The sequence below is a fragment of the Leptopilina boulardi genome, unplaced genomic scaffold (assembly GCF_019393585.1).
Source record: "Leptopilina boulardi isolate dan_hultmark-lab unplaced genomic scaffold, ZJU_Lbou_2.1 LbouV2_389, whole genome shotgun sequence".
Taxonomy (NCBI): domain Eukaryota; kingdom Metazoa; phylum Arthropoda; class Insecta; order Hymenoptera; family Figitidae; genus Leptopilina; species Leptopilina boulardi.
The window spans coordinates 156446-172398 of NW_026137961.1; positions in this window are offsets into that span (position 1 = coordinate 156446).

Below are 15953 nucleotides of genomic sequence, written 5' to 3' on the forward strand. Positions count from 1 at the left end.
TTTGAAATTATTTACAGTTTTCCTTCAAAATTTGAAATCACATGCCTTACATACATGTCTATTCAAAAAAAAATGCCTAATTTTTTTTTTTTTTTTTTTTTAAGTTATTTGCATGAATTTTGCAAAAATTTCTATTATGAAACTTGTATTTAATATTACATCATTTTCTGTCTTTTTTGTCTTCGGATTGAAAAGGTAGAAAATAAATACTATTTATGAAATTCATTTAAATATTGTGGTTTTATTATTAAAAAAAACAATAAATGTATGAACAGTAATTCATGAAGTAAAAGTACTAATTATTAATTTCATTTAGAAACTGTCTTTTTATTAGTATAAAAAATTTACATAATGGTATTATGAAAAGTAATTAATTAACTAAAAGTAACCTGCCTAGAAAAATTAATATTTAAATGTTTTTTACGACATTGATTTTAGGCGCAGCTGCGATTTTCCAGCGCAGCCATTTTATATGTATATTTGTTTGTAAAGCGCAGCCGATGTTTCTGAGCGCAACCATTTATTTTTTATTAAAATTTTTAAAAGGTGCAGCCGCTCTTGTTCAGCGTAGCTTTGTATTTTTTTAACTTTTGAAAGGCGCAGCCGATAATTTCTAGCGCAGCCTTTTATTATTAAATTCTGTATTATCATTAAATTGTTTAGAATAATTTTTAGTGCACTTGTTTGTATTTATGTTCAAACAAGGAGAAGTTAAGTTCTGTTTTCCACATGGTCCATGAATCATAAATTGCTTTACTAAATTAAATAATCGTGGATTAGTTATTTCATCAGGTATTTCTGCTGAAATAAAGTTGTCGACATCGTATGTTGTTCTTATTTTGTCATCTATATGTAAATATAGTAATAAGTAAATATGCGGTAATCCTCTCTTCTGAAATTCTATTACATATGTGTAAGCAATACAAGTACCAAATATTTCTTTCACAGTAATTTTATGAAGCTATTCTTTTACTTTCTGTTTAAATACTCTTGCAACTATATCTGGCCTATTTATTACATCTTCATTTTTTTAATATTATCAGTAATTTCTTTCCATTTAGGATTACATGTCATAGTTATAAACAAATCAGGTTTACCATATTTTTGAACTAAACAAATTGCATCACTAAAAGTTTGTTGTAATGCTCTAGAGCTTCCAACAAAACTAGATGGCAATATAAACATTTTACGAATTTGAACAATTTTCTTCTCTTCTTTTCTCTTATGTAAATAATCCATTAATCCAGAGTATAATTCAGTTCTCAAGATATGTTGTTGTTTCTTTATAAAATATAATCTTGCACCTTCAATTTTTACAAAAGCATCGACAATAAATTGTTGGCTTAATTTACCTAAATTAAGAAATGGACTAAACTCATCTCTAACACTAATTTTAAATGAGTAAAACTGTAAAGCTGTTATATTTTTTCTTTGATCTTTTGATAATAATTTCGGCATCCAACCACTACCTCCTGCAGGATATATTAAAGGATATGTCATTGGATCTACATATCTACTTATTGCAGGGATGCTAATTGGTTTATCAAATTTAGAATATACACAAAAATCGCGTTTTATTGGAGGTTCATCATTTTCATCAACAAATACAACAGCAACTTCATTTGTAACAGGAGAGTTATATCGGTTTTTATCTAAATTAATATCTCTTTTCATAATCATTTTAATTTCTCGAGGTAGATTATTATTATTAGTAACAAATTCTTGTTCTTCTTTTTCTACTTCGTACATCATTTTGTACGCTTTAGCATAAGGGTTAATTTTTCTGATCAACTTATCTAAATTAGATAAAATATAATTTCTGCAGTTATTATTAATATCTTTACGACTTTGTGTAGCTAATTCATTGTCAATTATATACAGTTGACCATACTTTCTGAATTCATTTTCTTTGGGATGTAATGAATATGTGTTATGGTAAATTTGACCACACATTTTAAAGACTTGAGGACCTTTATTTTGTAGAGAAGCATATGTTGCACCAAATCTTGCAAACGCTATTGTATTGTTGTAGCTTCTTATACATTTTTTATAATGATTACTACTTGCAGTTTGACCACAAACTATTTCCTTTAATTCTACCGGGGGTAATGGATATTCAGTTAACAAAACTTTGCCTTTATGACAACATGTACTAAACTTTTTATCCTCTGGCATTTCTGAAAGAAAATGCTTAGCTGGACAAAATTATCAAATAACATCCAAATTACTATATTATTTGCTAACTTCAAACATTTTAAATTAATATTATTATTGGCTTCTAATTTTCTTTTTCTACAATTTTCTCGATATTCTTTACATTTTTCAATATTTTGTAATTTTATTTCTTCATTCTTAATTTTTTTTTCATTTTTCGATATCTTTTACATTTCTCCTTATTTTTTAATTGAATTTTTTAAATAACTTTTTCCTATATAAACATTTTAATTGATTTTTGTCAGAATATAATTGCTGGCATTATTTTTCACAAAAAATGAAAATTTTTAATTTTTTAAAACTAATAGTATAAGTTCTGTTAATCAAGATGAAGAAGCTAAATATTTTCATTAAATGAACCACTTTATTAATGTGTTGAAATCATGGAATTGTGTTATAAATTGTTATTTAAATAATCAGGAAGATTAAAAAAAATTTAATTTAATATAACCGTGGAATATTTCATCCATATCACTGGAATATTCCCTCAATATTTCTTGGATATATATATATTTTTTGGTTTTCTTAGAAAATCATTGGAATATTCCACGGTGATATTCAAGGGATGTTGAGGGGATACACCGTGCTGCTTGGGTTCCTTTATTATATAATATTAAAAAATGGAAATTGAAAATGAAAAAATGTTAATAATTTCATGCATGACTGTAATTATGGCGTCGCAGATGACTTTGACACAAATAAGACTTCTTATGATTTAAGAATTTAATTATTATTTAACAATAATAATTTAAAATTTGATATATGTTTATTTTTTTCGATATAATGAATCAATAAATCCTGTTTTTTGAATAGATGTTTCATGTTTATATTCATTACATTGTATTATAATTTTTCATTAACAGCAACACCATAAAGTTTTTTTAAAAATATTTATAAAATTTGAATTTTAAATTATAAATTCTTGACAATTTTTCTAAAAAACAAAGAATAAAGCATCTCATGTCACTCCCAATTTTACACAAATGCACTCAATCAATGCACACTTCCGAAGATATAACCCTTTTAGATTTTTAAATCATTGATTACGGAGATAGCTAAAACGATTTAACATGCGTTTTGGCTTTGATAAATACGAAGTTCAGTTCGATTATATATTTAATTAAATAATCAATTAATAGTACTAATTAATTATATTGAATTAAAAATATATTTTTAGATTTACAAATTTGAATACTATATAATACCAGTTTTCCTTACATAGCATTTAGTAGCAATTGAAAAAAAGAGAAACAATTTACAATCAATATTGTAGAATAAAATCAGAATTTAAGTCAACAGACATATAAAATTTGTTTTATTACATTAAATTAAATTTTTTTTAAAAAGTAATTTGAAAATTAAAAAAATTGAATTATTATAATTTATAATGAAATAATAATTTAAAACAAAAAATAAATATACATATGAATAAACTACAATACGTAAAGAAAAAAAAGTAAAACTTCAACCGAGCGAGCGTTAGCGAGCGAGGAATATATCGCTAGTTTTAAATTAAAAGTAGACGTGAAATTTTTGTCAAAATTAAATTTTTTTGAAAAACTCTAAGGTGACAATTGATGAAAATCAATTGTTCCGATAACGTAGCTGACAGCAACGTAAGGAAAAATCCCACCGCTGCCACCATCAGCTTGTTACGAACCGAAAAAATATTAATTATAAAAATTATTATTTTCTATGTCCTGGAGGCACCAAGCTGCCGAAATTAAAAAATTCCGTTTAATTTTATGGGATCGTGTATCCTATTTTAAAAGAAACTGCCAAGTTACGTTATTCGAAAATGAATTTAAGGGATAAAACAATTAAGACCCTTTTATACATTTATTTTATATAAGAAATCTCGACTTTAAAATGTTGAAATAATACAATAAGATAAGAAGATGGAACGATACATGTTTAAAAACTTACTCTACTGCTTATTATACCGTCGCAAGCTAACGAGGGCGACTAAGGGTTTTTAACACGTGAACAAGGCGTGAGCTCTGGGCCTGTTACTATGCCAATAATGCTGAGTTTTTATTTTCTTTTAATGGTATAGCCAAATATAATAATATGCACTTGATAAAATCAAGCATAATTATTATTGAAAAGACTTGTTGTCCTTTGGATTTATTTTATGAATTTTCCTTGTTGGAAAATGATTTGATTTTTGGTATTTTTACCCCTTTTTTATTTGCGACAATTACAACTTTGATGTTGTGTTGTCATGAGCATGTAGGATTGTTAGGCCCAGAATACGTTATATATAAAAAAAAAGAGTGGGGGGGTAGAGTAAGAAAGGATGGAAGCTGAAGAATTACGTTCAAGGAAAAGCTCATCGCGTAGATTTATTTGAATTATTATTATTATATCCTTTTTTTTTCCGCGAGAAGTCCAATTTCTAATGTGGCTCCTGTACTTATCCATACTCATTTTAGACCCGCAAGTGATAATATCGTGCCTCTCAAAACAAGGTATCCATTATTATCATTTGCAATCAATAATTCTGTTAAATTTTAAATTATGAACATTGCCGCAGCGTCCAATGCATTCAGGGAGCTGCCGCAATGTTCGTTAACGCACTCGCAACATTCGCAACATTACCATTCGCTACTTCCTTCAATTTTAAGTGGGGAACATTGCCGCAACGTTTAATGCGCTTAGAACGCTGCCGCAATGTTCACTAACACATTCGCAACATTCCCATTTACTAACTTCTACAATTTTCGTTTGGGAACATTGCCGCAACGTCCAACGCACTCAGGGCGCTGCCGCAATGTTCGTTAACGCACTCGCAACATTCGCAACATTACCGTTCGCTACTTTCTTTAATTTTAAGTGGGGAACATTGCCGCAACGTTCAATGCGCTCAGAACGCTGCCGCAATGTTCGTTAATACATTCGCAACATTCCCATTTGCTAACTTTTACAATTGTGGTTTGGGAACATTGCCGCAACGTCTAACGCATTCGGAGCGTTGCCGCAATGTTCGTTAACGCATTCGCAACATTTGCAACATTAAATTCAAAGATTGTCGATTATATTTCATATATATAATGATTTTCACCTTTTAAGGTTATATTTAATTATAAATGCCCGTAGAAATTTGAAATTATATTAGAGTACATGCACATATATCCATTGGTGATATTTGCGATTTACATTTTTATTCTAAATAGTTATAATAATAATATGTGCACACATAACATTCCAAGAACAAGGCCCGAGTCCGTTCCCATCGCATTATGCTGACGATTGAATTTTTATAATCAAAGTATTGTGTTAAAATTTACGAAAAGTAAATTTCAGCACAATACAAAAAAAATTAAATTTTTAGGTACCACCGTGACAGTTCTCATTAAGACCTTGTAAGTCCTTCATGTTAAACTTTGAAATATTTTCGATTATATTTGGACTTAGAAATATTTTGCGTGATTTCGAACTTGGAAATATTTTCTTACAAAACTAGACTTTTTATTTCAGTGTATTTTAAGTTTTAGTTGTAGATAATTAATATACTTTAAAAAATTTAGGAATAAATAATATAATGTACAAAAATTTTATTTATTTATAAACGGATACATGAGTAATTATTAATATTTATTATTCAACTTCTATTCTGTTTACTGGAATGCCAATGAAAATTTCGTTATCAATATCCATATAAATACAAACTTTTAAGATACATGTAATTGGAATAGCTATAGACTCTTTCGTTAATTCACATCTGAACAAAAATGTACTGCTATCAAATTCACAATGATCTCTTTGAGCGTGGAAAGTTTCGCGTTTTATACATTTTTGAATAATAGCATAATGTTGACAAGGACATTGGAACAATAGATTAATCCAATTTGCAAAGTATTGTTCACGTGATACTGTACTGCAAACGAATTTGTTTGTAAATTTTGTTTGTATATTTGTGATACATACAATTTATTACCTTTCAATAGGCGCAAATACTTCAACACTTTCGAATTATGTAATCTAATTCCTGAATTATAAAAAGTATTTTGCATAATTGGTGGCAATACAGTAAGACATTTATAAGTACCTACACTATAATAACTTGAAAATATTTTTTCTATAATCTTAACTTGTCGCTTTTTTGTAAACAGAAATCTTTAACAGCACCATTGTCTAATCTCTCTATTTTGTTCACCATGCTTATAAATAGCTGATGTAATTGTACAATTTGGGTGTCAAGATGATTAGTTCCATGCACAAGTTTTAGTAATTGACCATTAATATTTTCATACTCATAACAAGAATGTACCCATAAAGGACCAAATTTTAGAACATCATCAGGTAAATGCAGTAACTGGTGAAAATTAATTGTACAAAATCTTAAATCATATAAATTAGGAAATTCTCTAACAAATTTATTCAAGAGATCACGAGCAATTTCAATCCTATTGAATAATATAAAATCATGATTTAAAATAGACAAAGCATTAACTAATAATATATAATGTTCAAAGTAGTTGGTCTCCATAACTCCATAAAAAACTGGTAACGAAGAGTAAAAAAACCACAATTTTAATTCAGAAGCTTTCCAGTGAACTAATTCGAGAACTGAACGTGGCATGCGATGTACGAATTTGGGGGGTTTAATTTGACATAATTTATTATTAATAATATTAACAGCGTTTATTAAAGAAAAGTCATATGTTCTATATTTAGTGTCAAATAATAAACTCAATAAAGTTTTCACCACACCACCATCGACCCCATGCATCCGGTCGATGGCCATTCCTTTAATAAAATCAGGCATTAAGCGTGAAAGAATTGTTGGACCTTTAAAGCCCATAATTGGTATATCGGTTGTTGCAACATTACCATATTCCTCACATTCTTTTAGAGTCCTTAGTTGAAATCCATTTGTGTAAGGAAAAACGTGAACATTGCCTCTTGTTTCTGGTACCTGAAGTGTTTCACCCTTATCAAAACAAACTGGACAACCATAGCTACCATTGTATTGTATAAAATTTAAACAGCTAGCCTTTGCTGGCAAATCACACGTACCCGTTAATAATATTCCTTGAACATTTATCGCAGCATTTTGATGTGGTACATAGACTTGAATACCCTGCGCAAGTTTTTGAAACTGAGAATAAAAAGATAGAAAGAATATATTCATGTCCGGCTTTCGATCACCGTACCACAATCCAGCGAGGAATATATTTTATCTAAGCTTTCTTTCATTTGCAGGTAATTCGTTTATACTCAAGTACATCGGCCACGCACTTATTTTTGATGATTTAAAAACAGGTATTCCATCTGTATACCAACTCAATGAAATATTGTTTCTATTATTGAGAAATTCATTTTTTATCCATTCTTCATAAACTGAACCATCGTAAATGTCACTTAATAAAGAATCCTGAACTGGTCTTTGAAATCGATGTTGAAGTTTATTATAAAAATTTTCTCTCTGAAACATTTCTTTTAACTGTTCTAGGAAAGGTAATTAAACAAAATATGAATTTTTTATCGCGGACACGATGGACAATGAGTAACAGCATTGTTTAATTGCCTAATACACGTGGAACAGTAGTAAATTTTTTAATGATTTCCTTTTTTGTCAAGTGAAAAATATTTCTGAAATTTGTACAAACTTTTTTTTTTAATTTTCATTTATACAATGAAAGTTTATAACGGTTATAATGTCCGCAAGACAAGGTAAAGGAACTTTATGATGCAAAAATATAGCTAATATTAATAACATACTTTCCGCAACTGTTAATGGTGCTCTCAAATATAAAGGATTATTATCATTAAAAACTTGTACAAATAAGTTATTCTCATCTTCATCTTCATCAACATCTGAACAAACAAAAATCGAATAAAACAAATAACGGAGCAAAACCAAAAGTTTTAACACAATCGAAATTTAATAATACAAATCATTCAGAAACGCAAACACACTCCCCCCTTCATTACGATGACACTTTAAAATCGAATTGTACCGTTTTCATAGAACGTGATCCAAAATCACATGACGCGAAAAAAGACCTTAATAATATGTCTATAGGACGTATCTTACACTCTACTTTTCCAGAAAAAATTATTGATATTAACCGCAGTGGTTTCGGCAAGGTAAGAGTTATATTAAATTCAGGTAAAGCTGCCAATCAACTCCTTAAAGACGAATCGCTTTCAGCCAGGGGTCTAATTGCTTTGGTTCCTGCGAATTTTGTATCCTGTCAGGGTGTCATGAGTAATGTTCCAGAGGACATGACAATCGACGACCTTATATTCCCGGTCCTCGCATGTGTTTAAAATGCTACAGATTTGGACACATTGCCAAATTCTGCCGTTCAGATCCACGTTGCCAATTTTGCGCATCAAAAGACGCCCACAACATTGACAACCCTTGTCGAGGATCTAAAGAACAACCGAAATGCCTCAATTGCCAAGGTTCTCACTTCTCTTCCTTAAAAGAATGCCCGGAATTTATTTTTCAAAAAGAAGTTCGCACTTATGCTACGATCCACAAGCTCTCTTTTAATGAAGCAAAAGCAACCCTCCGCCCACCAAAACGTCCGACTTCAAATAAAATCTTTAATTTCTTCGATTTTCCTGAATTCGGTGAATCTCCTGCTCCCTCTTATAATACAACTCACAACATTTCTGAACGGCTATTCTCAGAGGCAATCAATGTTTCCTCTCAACATTTTAGAAATTTCAGAAATGTTCCCACTGTTATCTCACCCAACTCACAACAACCGAAATCAACACAATCGCAAAATCGAAAAAGATCTGCAACCAACACTTTTTATGCAGCCCACTGGAACAATGGAAGAACTGAAAGCATCCTTCCTAATGGCTCTGCTTTATCTTCTACTCCATCTCAAATCTTCTCAAATCGAACCAACTAACCACCTCCCCACTCAGATCCTCTTTCAACATTCCTTACTTAGCTCAATAACCAAGTCACACAGATTTCTTCCACTTCTTCTCCGGATATAGCAAAACATAATCAGGATCACCTCTCTAAAATAACAGAAAGTCTGCTTTCCCTTCTAAAACTTACATCTTTTAATAATGACAAACCTCGATAGTTTAAACGTTATGCAATGGAACTCTCGTGGTGTCACTAATAAGACACCTGCCATAATAAGATTATCCAATAAATTTGACATCCTCATTCTTTGCGAAACATTTCTTAAACAAAACAAAAAAGATAACCTCAACTCACTTAAACAATTTAACATCATTAGGTCCGATAGAATAATAAATAAGGGTGGTGGTCTAGTTATCGCCATTCGTAAAAATTTAATATTTTCTAGAATCCAAACTATTTTTTCTCAGAAAAATGAACTTGAAACACTTCCTGTCTGAATAAATTCTTCTAGAGAAGAAATATAATTAGTTTCAATTTACAGAGTCCCTGGAAAACAGACTCCTACTAATCATTGGAAAAACTTATTTAACTCCATAAAAAATTCAGGCATTAAAAATGTCTTGATTTGTGGTGACTTCAATAGTCATAACACCCTTTGGGGCAGTACACATAATTGCACCAATGGTTATAATCTATGCGAAGAATAATATAAAACTGATTTTATTGTTTTAAACAATGGTACTTCTACTCACGTTGGCCGTCCTCCTGATTTAGCTTCTTGTCTAGACCTCACTCTTCTTTCTTCAAATCTCTACTTGGCCTCATCATGGAATGTTCATGACGACTTAATGGGAAGTGACCATTATCCAATTTTTACTACTCTAAGCATTACAATTCCAATTTCCCCTTCCACTTCTTACAAATATAATCTCAGAACAATAAATTGGCCTTTATTTTGTGAAGATCTTTGCTTATCATTGGAATCAAATCTTGTTCTGTTAAACACGCAAAATCCAATTTCCGATTACAATCACTTTGTAGAACTTATTGATAAATCAATTAATGTTGCTTGTCCCCAACGTAAACCGAACCACACCGTATCTCGAAATTCGAAATTAATCAGAAAACCTTATGTTCCAGCACCTTGGTGGAATGGTAAAAGCGATGACGCTGTAAAATCTAGAAAAATAGCCTTATCTACCTACAGAAGAACACCTAATTTCGAAAACTATATTGTTCTTAAAAAATCTGAAGCTATTGTAAAACGCACTTTAAACGAAGCCAGACGCCATTCTTTTAGAGAATTTTGTGATACATTAAACAGACATACCCCCCTTACAAAAATTTGTTCCGTAATAAAATGTTTTAAAAACCGTTATACCCAACCTACAACATCTTCCTGTTCAGCAGACAGAGCAGTAATTGAAAAACTTTATGCTCTAATAGAAGAAACTTGTCCTCCTACTGTTGTTTTTGATAACTTTCCGGATAACTTCAATAAAGAACCTTTCTTAGAAACTCCCTTTACTCTAACCGAACTTTTATTAGCAATCAAATCTTCAAAAATTAAATCATCACCTGGCCTTGACAAAATAGATTATGCCATTATCCAACATCTCCGTAAAGAATCCTTACCAATTCTCCTTTCACTATTTAACAGAATTATCTCTAGTGGCTCCTTTTCTTTTTCGTGGAACAATTACCTTATTTTTTTTATTCCTAAATCCACACCTGGTAAATTTAGACCTATTTCGTTAGTCTCGTGTCTTTTTAAAACTGCAGAAAAATTAATTTATAATAGATTAATCTGGCTTATTGAAAGAGATCACATCCTCAGTCCCTATCAATTTGGCTTCAGAATGAGTAAATCGTGAGCAGAAAACAAAACTTTGCTTTCTACAGAAATTTGGACTGGTCTTGCTGAACGTCAATAAGTAGGTGCTTTATTTCTTGACATAAAAAGCGCATTCCCCAGCGTAATCCCCAACATTCTCATAGAAGATCTTTGTACAATAGGAATCCCTGAAACTATTGCTAAATTTATTTACAACTCTGTTAAATGTAAAAATATATTTTTTAAAATTAATGGAGAAATAATTGGTCCCAGAACAAGCACTACCGGTCTCCCACAAGGAAGTATTCTCAGTCCGATAAACTTTTCAATTTACACTAGAGAATTAAATCATCACATCCCTCCAAATTGCACTTTAATTGAGTTCGCAGATGACCTATCCGTCATTTGTCGTTCTCCTAATTTAAATCAAATAATCACATCTCTTCAACATTGCCTTGAAAATGCCTCTGATTTCTTAACTAATAGAGGTCTAGATATTTGCCCTGCTAAAACTAAATTAATTATCTTTATCAATAAAAAACTTAATTTGGATGACCCAACTCTTTCACTCTGTTTGAGAGGAAATATTATTAAACCATCTCCCTCAGCTACATACCTTGGAATACAATTTCAAGAATCGGCATCTTCCGATTGTCACTTTAATTATTTATGCGACAAAGGCAGAAAATTTTTAAATATCTTTAAAGTCCTTAGAGGCACCTATTGGGGTGCTGACCCCTATATCCTTGTCCGAATTTATGACTCCCTTTTTAGAAGCCAAATAGATTACTGCTCACACGCTACAAAATTTTTATTCCCATAAAAACTTTTCTCGGCTGGAAAAATCCGTAACCAAATTCTAAGACTAGCCGTAGGCTATAGAAACAGCACTCCTATTAACGTCATGTTAGCAGAATGCTGTGAGCCACCGCTTAGAACAAGATTTAATTTCTTATCTAAAAAATATCTTATAAAAATCTACTCAAATTCCGCTCATATTCTACTAGACAAACTTTCAACTCTCTCACGTCTAACTGCCGATTCTAATGTAAAATATAACTACCCCTTATTAATTCCTTATGAAAAAACGAAAAATTACAAAGAATTAATTAGAAGTAAGGATCTTGATCTCTTCTACGAATTCCTTTATGAAGATCATACATTCACTCCTCAAGTTATTCTTGACTGGGGTAATTCACTCCAATCCTCATCAAACTTTCCAATCTTATTTAGTGATCTTATATATCGGGACTTCCCTAACCACACCTTCTTTTTTACTGATGGTTCCAAGGTGGATTCGGATCATCTGGCTGGATGCGCATTCGTTTGCCCTTCTTTAAATATAACCTCTAAATATAAAATTTCAAATTTTGCTTCTATTTTTATCCTAGAAGCATTTTTCATTTTATTTACATTAGATTAATGCCAGTTTAGCAAGGAAAAATTATATTACTTCCAGTGACTGTCCATATTGTCCCGGTGTTGATGAAGATCTTGATCATGTCCTTTGGTCTTGTCCTAGATTTAATGCCTTTCGCCCCAATTTATTGAAAGCTCTTACAAGAGCTTTAAAATGCCTTGCACCCTTTAGTAGCGTACAATTCCTTACAAACCCTCTCTCCTAGAATCGTTTCTCATGTTTTTCGATTCTTAAAACTAGCTGACATTACAATATAAACAAAAAGATTAACTTAATTCAATTCATTTTATTTAAATCAATTAAACCAATTCGCGCCTTTATACTTAAATCTATGCATTACATGGTCATCCCTGGCTCGCGTAAAATCGAGACTAGATATGTATAGAGCTTAACAAATAAAGCTCTTCTCACACGTCACCTGGTCATGGCTTGATATACACAGCGAAAAGCTAGTATAGGCCAACGTCAAATCAAATACTACTACTGCTTGTAGCGAATCGCATGCACCAATACGTCAGTTCTCTGTTTTTTGAGATTCAAATTGGAAGTGTTGTGAAAGTAAGTGACAAAAAATGGTTCCACGAAAAAAGTGCTTTGCTTTAATATGGTGGCTAGGTACATCTTTAAAAGATGTAATAAATTTAAATTATAAACCTAAAGGAAAAAAAATATTGGTGATATTGCGGATATAAAGTGGTCAGCAAATAAAAAAGGAGAAAAAGATACATTTCTGCCCGACTGATATGAGCGCGTGCGGTCCAAGCGAAGAGTCGGTTCTACGATCTAGCTCCTCAATTACTTCTCATTTTCATTTTGAATTCTAATTAACATTTACATGAAAATGGAACCTGAATTTTATTTTGACAAGAAGTTTATTTCTAATGATTCCTTTTCCCCTAAAGATCATTTAAACTAATTTATTTTTTAAAAATTTTTATTCTTCTGATTTTTTAATTATATAAATAAAAGATAATTATAATTTTTTTAACTGCAAGCAATTTAATATTTTTATTGTATTAGAATAAATAAATTTCATATTTTTTTATTACATTATTATTATAGATTATTAAATTATTAATTAATTACATCTAGAGAAAAGATATATCTGTCTCAGAGCCAAATAAATATTTGTGGAAGTACATTTTATCCATTTTATCTCTTCATAATGAGCATTGCGCACTGATTGGTGAGTAAGGGGTTGCTGCGCACGATGAGTCCAGGCTGAGGATGCTTGGGCCTGGTCCGAAACACAGGACTCACTCAAGTCAGCGTTTTCCGCAATCACGGTCCTAATTGAAGGATCTATAGATCTATTTCTGTTTTATATAACTAGACGCGAGGTCTACATATCACGATTCCAAGTTACTGTATTATAAATTATTGTGCAATCTTATTCGGTTATCCAGAATAAAGATATATTAATTTTTTATAATTAATTATTGATTTGTGAATTCCTGCTATTTAATCCTTCTACAAATCAGAAGTGGGATACATACACGCGCTAGTGCATTACAAGGAACAATCACGGAATAATAATCAATGTAAACAAGTAGGGGGTCCTTTATGTTTATTTCATAAACATTATGCTTCCTCATTGTGTGAAGCAAAAAATTCGCTTCCTCGTAAAGGAAGCAATGAATTTGTCCAATTCAATTGATTGATTTAAAAACTTTCGAATTAAAAATGTTTTAAATTAATTAAATTTTTTGAAAAATAAAGAAAATTTTAATTAATTTTGAGTGTAACATAAACTTTATATATACGAATCGATTCGTTTTAATGCAAGGAATACAATTATTTTATTCATCAACTTGAATTTAAAAAAACACAAAATTTTTTAGCTAAAATATGAATTTTCGATTTTTCAATTTTTATTAATTCTCAAATTTTAAATCAAATCTATACTTTATATATACCAACCAATTCGTTTCCATGCAGGGAATAAAATTATTTCATATATAAACATGAATTTAAACAAACACATCATTTTTTAGCTAAAATGAGAATTTTTGATTTTTTAACTTTCTTTAATTCTTTAAATTTCAATCAAATCTATACTTTATATATATCAATCGATTCATCTTGACATAAAGAAGACGATTATATTATATATTACCTTAAATTTTTCGATTTAAAAATTTTTTCAATTAAAAAAAATTTTTTGGAAAAAAGACGATAAAAATTTTTTTTTGGGGTATTTTTAAAAATCCTCTCGTCATTTTTGAGAGATTAATGTGTTAAATAAGCCTACCAAATTTTATCCAAATCCATTAAAACCTGTTAAAGATATCGTCTTCACAAAACCGATCCACACACACATACACACACACACATACATACACACATACATACATCCGGACAATTGATCAGGATCTCATATAACATGTTTCTATATAGAGGAAAATTTGTTTTCACCATTTTTAAAAAGTTTATAAACGAAAGGACTACATAGCTTCCTCCACGAGGAAGCAAAAAGAAAAGTGAACATAGTTTGCAGTGAATTAAACTCAGTTATCAGTGATAATGCCTTCCAAAGACCTACATCGATCGCGATCTATCAGAAGGAAGAGGTATCGAGACGAACGCTCAAGATCGTTTTCACGTGATCGGTCAGTTCGCGTTCAACAAAGAAGAATATCGCGCTCTCGTGAGAGGTCGTCACGCAATCATGAGAAAAGATCACATTCGCGTGAAAGAAGATCACATTCTCGTGAGAGAAGATCACGCACACGTGAGAGATCGTCACGTATGCGCGAGAGGTCACCCTTAGGGATGTCATGGAATAGCAGCCGGGCGAGTGTTGAGTCCGATTTTGCAAGGTTAACCGAGGTGTTATCGGGTATAGTACAGTTAGGTTCGAGGAAGGCAAATAAGCATATTAATGAGAAAATTCTACCGGACTTTGATCCGGCTAGTAAAGATTTATCGGCATCTGAATAGTTAGATAAAATCAATATGTTCGGGTCAATGTATGATTTGGATGATGCACAAAAGTTGTACATGTCAATACTGAAACTTCGTGGAAACGCGAAGGCTTGGTTTGACAGGTTGAAAAATCCTCCGGTTTCCTGGGAAGTTTTTGTAATTTCCTTGATAACACAATTTCCTGGGGAAGAGAATTTCGGCAAATTGTTTGAATTAACAGCCTCGCACTAGGCTACGTCGGGTCAAGACTTGCAAAAGTATAGCTTTGAAAAAGTTAAGAGAATTAATAAATTAAAAATAGATATTCCGGAAAATAAAATAGTAGAATTAGTAGTACCCGGAATTGTTGACGATAATATTCGAATGCACGTAATGTCATCTAAAAATAAGTCGATCGCGGAATTGATACAATGCTTAAGTATGATTCCGATAAATGAAAAGCAATCCGAAAAACAAGATTCTAAGGAATCAAAAGGGTCGAAGGACCACCGAGATTCGGGTGAACGGAAACGGAATTTTAACCGTGACAGCAATAAACCCACGTGTTTCAATTGTAAAAAGGTGGGCCACAAATAAATAAATTGTCCCGAGGCGAGCGAGAAAGAAAAACGGTCAGGCCTCGAAACTAAAAATGCGAGTCCACCCGGTAATAAACCAAAATGTAATTTTTCTGAAATTCCGGGCCACATTGAAGACACATGTTATAAAAAGAAAAA